The sequence below is a fragment of the Schistocerca cancellata genome, chromosome 4 (assembly GCF_023864275.1).
Source record: "Schistocerca cancellata isolate TAMUIC-IGC-003103 chromosome 4, iqSchCanc2.1, whole genome shotgun sequence".
Classification (NCBI taxonomy): Eukaryota; Metazoa; Arthropoda; class Insecta; order Orthoptera; family Acrididae; genus Schistocerca; species Schistocerca cancellata.
Genome location: NC_064629.1, coordinates 659,334,212 through 659,341,692, shown reverse-complemented (window position 1 = coordinate 659,341,692; position 7,481 = coordinate 659,334,212). Strand labels below are relative to the sequence as shown.

The 7,481-nt window shown below is 45.0% G+C and overlaps 1 non-coding gene across 1 annotated transcript; it reads left to right on the top strand.

The window, feature by feature from the left end:
* The first annotated feature begins 1,113 nt into the window (after nt 1-1,113).
* Trnas-cga (transfer RNA serine (anticodon CGA)) lies at nt 1,114-1,188 on the top strand. The gene has a single exon. It is a non-coding gene; the product is annotated as a tRNA-Ser (tRNA).
* Nucleotides 1,189-7,481: the final 6,293 nt, after the last annotated feature.

Below are 7,481 nucleotides of genomic sequence, written 5' to 3'. Positions count from 1 at the left end.
TCGCGCAGTGAAGGTATTAACTGCGTCTTGCCACTGGTGTGCTTTATGTGTGACCAGAATCTCTTTGGGTTTTTTGCCAGATTTCGAGACAGAATTTCGTCGTGGAAATTATTAAAAGCATCTCGCATTGAAGTATGCGCTATATTCTAAACTCCCTACCTGGCCTGGTACCTTCCGACGTTAGTTGTAGAGATAGTTTTCTCACGTTGCACGCCGTACGCACCAACGGCCGCCTGTCATCCAAAAAGGCCACCTGTAGCCACTTATTGGACGTCAAGTTGCAACAATGGAGTGCAAATTCCAGCCTTTGTCGCCGACGAACAGCAGTCAGCATGGGTGCGTGAACCGGAAGCCCACTGCTGAAGAGACACTGCTGGTAGCCCCTTGGTTCATCTAGCGGGTCAACTGCTTAACAGTGGCATGTCTATTCACCCTCACACATCTCCACAGCCGTCGTTCACCCTTGTCATCTACGGCCCGTGGTGCACCACAGTTGCCTCGGCGCCGGTATCAGATAGCGCCTTTTTGCCATGCTCGGTATATTGTAACCACGGCGGCAGTCGAACAGTTCACAGACATACCCGTTTCTGAAATGCTTTCATCGATGGCCCAAATCCCAATGGTCATGCCCTACTGGACATCAGATACATCGCTTCGTTTCCGCATTACGACAACGACTGCACTGGAATGAGATTTTCACTCTGCAACGGAGTGTGCGCTGATATGAAACTTCCTGGCAGATTTTAACTGTGTGCCGGACCGAGACTCGAACTCGGGACCTTTGCTTTTCGCGGGGAAGTGCTCTACCAACTGAGCTACCCAAGCACCAATCACGACCCGTCCTCCGCCAGTAGCCGGCCGGAGTGGCCGAGCGGTTCTAGGCGCTTCAGTCCGGAACCGCGCTGCTGCTACGGTCGCAGGTTTGACTCCTGCCTCGGGCATGGATGTCTGTGATGTCTTTAGGTTAGGTTTAAGTAGTTCTAAGTTCTAGGGGACTGATGACCTCAGAAGTCAAGTCACATAGTGCTCAGAGCCATTTGAACCATTTGAACCTCCGCCAGTAGGAGACGAGGTACTGGCGGACGTAAAACACTGAGGACAGGTCGTGATTGGTGCTTGGATAGCTCAGTTGGTAGAGCACTTGCCCGCGAAAGGCAAAGGTCCCGAGTTCGAGTCTCGGTCCGGCACACAGTTTTAAGGGGGGTAGGACGTCAAACGGGCCGACTTGCAGCAGGAGAGGCATCACAGGACATTTTAATTTCCACTGTCTATACTTTTACAAATAAATTTATAAAACTTTGTCAGCGTCACCAGGAAGGATTCAGGATTCACACTGATTGCAGTGGAAGATCGAAAACATAACAAAATAAATTTTTTTACGTGTGAAATTTCATCATTCTTTCACTTACTAATGGCTGCATTTGTTGCTATAGGTACACTTTTCTTCATAAGTTAGAGGGATTCTTCGATGAATTTTGCACAGCATACAACCCATACTTAAGGTGTATGAAACTCTAGAATTTATTTAATTTATGAAAAAACGAATGAGCTGTTATATTTTAGACTTCATGTTTAGAAAAAGCACAAATTTTCTAATTAATTACCACAGTTTTTACCACAGATTTTAATAGATTTGTAAAATTCTAGAGTTTCATACACCTTTGAGTATGGTTTGTATGCTGTGCAAAATTCATCGAAGAATCTCTCTTACTTATGAAGAAAAGTGTACCTATAGCAACAAATGCTGCCATTAGTAAGTGAAAAACATGATGAAATTTCACATGTAAAAAAATTATTTTGTTATGTTTTCGAACGTCCACTGCTGTGAGTGTAAATTCTGAATCCTTCCTGGTCATGCTGACAAAGTTTTATGAATTTATTTGTAAAAGTATAGACAGTGGAAATTAAAATGTCCTGTGATGCCTCTCCTGCTGCAAGTCGGTCCGTTTGACGTCCTACCCGCCTTGATCTGCCGGGAAGTTTCAACGACTGCACTGTTTTCCGCGTCCCCCATAACACTTCTTATAGCCGCCACTGATAGTGCTGCCACCTGCTGTCTGTGATTAGTTATTGCACGCTGACGTCGGATATAAGCAGTAGTCACATTAATGTGCCTGGACTGTGTACAAGGTCAGACGCACACGGAACATCGAGTGTTTGCAAAGATCATTTCGTAGGTGCAAAGGCTAGTGTGACGGGTAAGCGTGTGAAACAAAAATGTCTGAATAATTCTAATTCGTAGGCACTTAACAAAGGAACCGTATACGTCTTGCGAGAACCTTCTTGAAAAACTATAAGAACCATCTTCCAGGGAAGGAATTACGCCGGCCGCTGTGACTGAGCGGTTCTAGGCGCTTCAGTCCGGAACCACGCTGCTGCTACGGTCGCAGGTTCGAATCCAGCCTCGGGCATGGATGTGTGTGAGGTCCTTAGGTTAGTTAGGTTTAACTAGTTCTAAGTCTAGGGGACTGATGACCACAGATGTTAAGTCCCATAGTGCTTAGAGCCATTTGAACCATTTGAAGGAACTACGACTATCCTTCAGCTTCCATGTAACAATCCTGTAGAGATTGTACAAATTGTAACATATCATTCCTGGCCGCTTGTGAGGGCTTGGCCTCTTGCGTGTTGTGGATGCTTGAGTCCGTTTCTAGTATATGGGGGACGGTGGCGTTGTCCAGCCTGAAGTTACTGGTTTGGCTATTTTATGAGTTATGGTTGAAGGCCACTCTGATGACTTAAAGGTTAAAGAATTCCCCATGATAGAGGTGTATTCCAGCACCTGTTAGGAAGAAAATTTTGTAAAGTCTGGCTGAACGCATCACTTTGCAAAGCAGTGTTATTAACAGAATATATCCACTGAAAATTGCTGCATTCTGCTTCTGAGACTGACTGGCTGAAACGCCTGAGTGTGAAACAATACCGTGGAGCTGCTTGGGGATCACGAAATGGCAGAATCAGCTGGCACCGATAGGCTGATGGGTATAGGAGGCGAGTCATGGAGCCGTGGGGTGGATATATACCGTCTATCCTAAAACGTTCCGACAGTGATTTTGTTCCTGGCGTATGAGAGACGTCAACGCAATAACTACGGGCTGGCAGCTTGAGCTAACAAATGTAAGCAACAGATGTGCATTCGACCAGTCAGGTGTGTGCAGGTAGTGTTTAGTGGACGTTCGGCCATAGTGTGTCAACGTTCTCGTGTCAGAAATCGCAATAGAGCAACATCTGTAAATCAACTGTTCAAGACATTCTCCACAACGTTTTGAAGAAGAGAAAAGTGCATGCGAAGTTGTTCCCACACATCTTGACTCCCGAACAAAAACAGCGATGCAATGAACCCGACTTGACTGAAATGCAAAATGCGGACAATACTTCTCTGGAAAAAAATAATGAAGGGGGATGAGACTTGGTGAAAGTAATACGCCTACCACAAAACGACCAAGTGCATGAAGGGTCAACGCTTTGACGACATAACTGACATTCGAGACAATGTGACTCGCGGGGTAAGCAACATCCGAAAGAAGGACTTTTCTGGCTGTTTCACACGATTGTATGAACGTTCTGTGCGTTGTAATCAAGTGAGGGAGACTATATAAAACACCTGGAGCATGAAAACCACCAACTTAACTTTTATCTATTTTTAATAGCCAAGTCTAGAAACTCTTTTGACAGATGGGAAATTGTTCTAAAAATGATACCTATATCAAATCAGGAGAGAGGTATCCTTCATGATACGTAACGTTATTTTTTCACCACAAAAGGTTAAAAGCATTCACAAGCGCGTTCTCGTGCTCAGGGTTCCACGTACCTGGGCAAGTGTTGCGCTTTAGTCAGTTCTCCACAGGGAGTGGCCTCGTAGCAGACAGTATTTAGCTGGAGATGGTGATTAACGAAAGAGCTGAACTTTACGAGGTCTATAAATTCCATTTATTCCCGTGGAAACTTTAGGTATGGTGTGTTTGTGGGACCTTTTTCTCTATTCACTTCGAACTGATACCTAGTTTTTCTGTGGTAGAGATTATAGGTGGGAGCTACTAGCAGTCGGCTGGTGGCGGTTTATGAAATCTTAGTGGGGTACATTTTCCAGCCACATGGACGGATCTCGAAGGAGTTATATTGTTACAGGACCTTTTATTAGTGATACAGAAGTACTGACAATTTAACTCTTTCTCGCGGGTCAAAACGAGGGTGGCGACCCTTCTTTAGACTGGTTTTAATAGTGTAACAGTATAGGGAATTATGGGGTCCGCCAATTAATATTTTCGTATAAGACTGCGGAGTAGTACTTTGTCTCGTGCGCTGCACAGCATATATTAAATTTTAGCGATTTTGTCTGTTTTAATAAAAGCTTTGAAAGGCGCACATCACAGATACCGCAAACGTGTTGGGCTTCACGTCAGAGTAAAATGTGATTCGCGAGAGAATGATGCCCTTTGTAAGTGTGATTTAATCTCGTCTCAACACCAATAAACTGCTACGGTTTTTCGTGAAATGGGCCACATTTATGTAAATTGCCCTTTCACTACACATGTAAGGGTTTCTGTTGAAGATTACTTGAGTTATCCTCCAGTAGCCGTGTTCCGTTATTGTTCTCACTTTAACAAGCTTAATGGATTTGCAAATAATATAGAAATAATTAAATTCACACATATAACCGTAACTTCTCAAATATGTTAGTATTTGATTGATGGCTCAGGTCTAGACGATCAGTCCGAGGCGAACGGAAACGTTCTGGAAGGCGACGACTATTATACGCGTGAAATTGAGAGTGAAAAACGTACTGTGCATACAAGAACCACACTCTGTAAAGTGCATTCAAAAACAAAATGATGGCCGCTGAAGACACGAAACTGCCACTTTCTACGGAAGAAGATGTGGTCCCTAAAAGAGCGTTGAGCCTCCAAACCCGCCGGTAGATGGAAGTGGGCGCACACCTACTTAACGACAGAGCGAGCACATGAAATCATCGACCGTCCATCGCACTCTGCGCTGCTGAAAACGGAGAAATGGAGGCTTTCAAGAAGAGGAAAGGGTTGTAATGCGTTTATTTACAGCGGAGCGATTCCAGGGAACGGAAGTTAATCGAATAATGGCGTACAGCACAGCACATCCGTCGCAATTCCGAAGCTAAATTCGGCCTCTGGGATACTGACTGCCACCGTAACACGTCGGTCTTTAATAACGAGAGCATCCACATGCCGGAAAATGGCATAGGTCATGCGCTGTGGCGTTCGAGATAGTGCGTCATCAGCAATTAATGTAGAGTAAAGACACTTTGGGAATACATTTGTTTAGGTAACATATTTAAATGGTCGACATTCCAAGGTCACAGGTTAATGTAAGCGCGAGATAAACCATTGCAAAGGTGAAATTCTGTTACATTAATAACCGATGTAACCGCTAGAATGTTGCATGAAAATATGCAAAGGTGCATGATTTTGTTGCACAGGTGCCCGATGTCAGTTTGCAGATGGAGTTCAATGACTTTTGCACTAGGACGATCAATACAGGGACGGTTAATGCTGTTGCGGAAGACGCTGGATTTGTCGTCCGGTAATGTCCCATACTGCTCGACTGGAGACAGATCTGGTGATCGAACAGGCCAAAGCAACATGTCGCATTCTGTAGAGCACGTTGGGTTACAATAGCGTTATGTGGGCGAGTGTTGTCCTGGAAAAACAATCCCTGGAATGCTGTTCATGAATGACAGGACAACAGGTCCAATCATCTACATCTATATCTACATCTACATCTACATCCATACTCCGCAAGCCACCTGACAGTGTGTGGTGGAGGGTACCTTGAGTACCTCTATCGTTTCTCCTTTCTATTCCAGTCTCGTATTGTTCGTGGAAAGAAGGATTGTCGGTATGCTTCTGTGTGGGCTCTAATCTCTCTGATTTTATCCTCATGGTCTCTTCGCGAGATATACGTAGGAGGGAGCAATATACTGCTTGACTCCTCGGTGAAGGTATCTTCTCGAAACTTCAACAAAAGCCCGTACCGAGCTACTGAGTTTCTCTCCTGCAGAGTCTTCCACTGGAGTTTATCTATCATCTCCGTAATGCTTTCGCGATTACTAACTGCTCTTGTAACGAAGCGCGCTGCTCTCCGTTGGATCTTCTCTCTCTCTTCTATCAACCCTATCTGGTACGGATCCTACACTGCTGAGCAGTATTCGAGCAGTGGGCGAACAAGCGTACTGTAACCTACTTCCTTTGTTTTCGGATTGCATTTCCTTAGGATTCTTCCAATGAATCTCAGTCTGGCATCTGCTTTACCGACGATCAACTTTATATGATCATTCCATTTTAAATCACTCCTAATGCGTACTCCCAGATAATTTATGGAATTAACTGCTTCCAGTTGCTGACCTGCTATACTGTAGCTAAATGATAAGGGATCTTTCTTTCTATGTATTCGCAGCACATTACACTTGTCTACATTGAGATTCAATTGCCATTCCCTGCACCATGCGTCAATTCGCTGCAGATCCTCCTGCATTTCAGTACAATTTTTCATTGTTACAACCTCTCGATATACCACAGCATCATCCGCAAAAAGCCTCAGTGAAATTCCGATGTCATCCACAAGATCATTTATGTATAATGTGAATAGCAACGGTCCTACGACGCTCCCCTGCGGCACACCTGAAATCACTCTTACTTCGGAAGACTTCTCTCCATTGAGAATGACATGCTGCGTTCCGTTATCTAGGAACTGTTCAATCCAATCACATAATTGGTCTGATAGTCCATATGCTCTTACTTTGTTCATTAAACGACTGTGGGGAACTGTATCGAACGCCTTGCGGAAGTCAAGAAACACGGCATCTAGCTGGGAACCCGTGTCTATGACCCTCTGAGTCTCGTGGACGAATAGCGCGAGCTGGGTTTCACACGATCGTCTTTTTCGAAACCCATGCTGAACCCTACAGAGTAGATTTCTAGTCTCCATAAAAGTCATTATACTCGAACATAATACGTGTTCCAGAATTCTACAACTGATAGACGTTAGAGATATAGTTCTGCACATCTGTTCACCAGAATGACTCACAATTTTGCAGTCATGGTGCGTGAGATATTCACGAGAGTGCTCCTGCTTCCATACAAATTCGTATCCCAGATCATAACTCCGGGTGTAGGCCCAGTTTGTCTAGCAAGCAGACAGGTTGGTTGTAGGTCCTCAACTGGCCTCCCTCTAACCAACACCAGCTTTCATCGGACAACACAACAGACCTTCACCCTCCACTCCAATGAGCTCTCGCATGACGCCAGTGATGTCGCAAATGGCAGTGGTTTGGGGTCAGGGGAATGGACGCTACAGGGTGTCTGGCTCGGAGATGTAACGGTTAGTTGTGTAATTGTGGTGCCAACGGCTGCTCAAATTGCCGCTGCAGATGCATTACGATGCGCCAGAGCCATACGCCGAACACTGTGGCACATCCTCTTGGCAGTGCCATGTGGCTGACCGGAGCC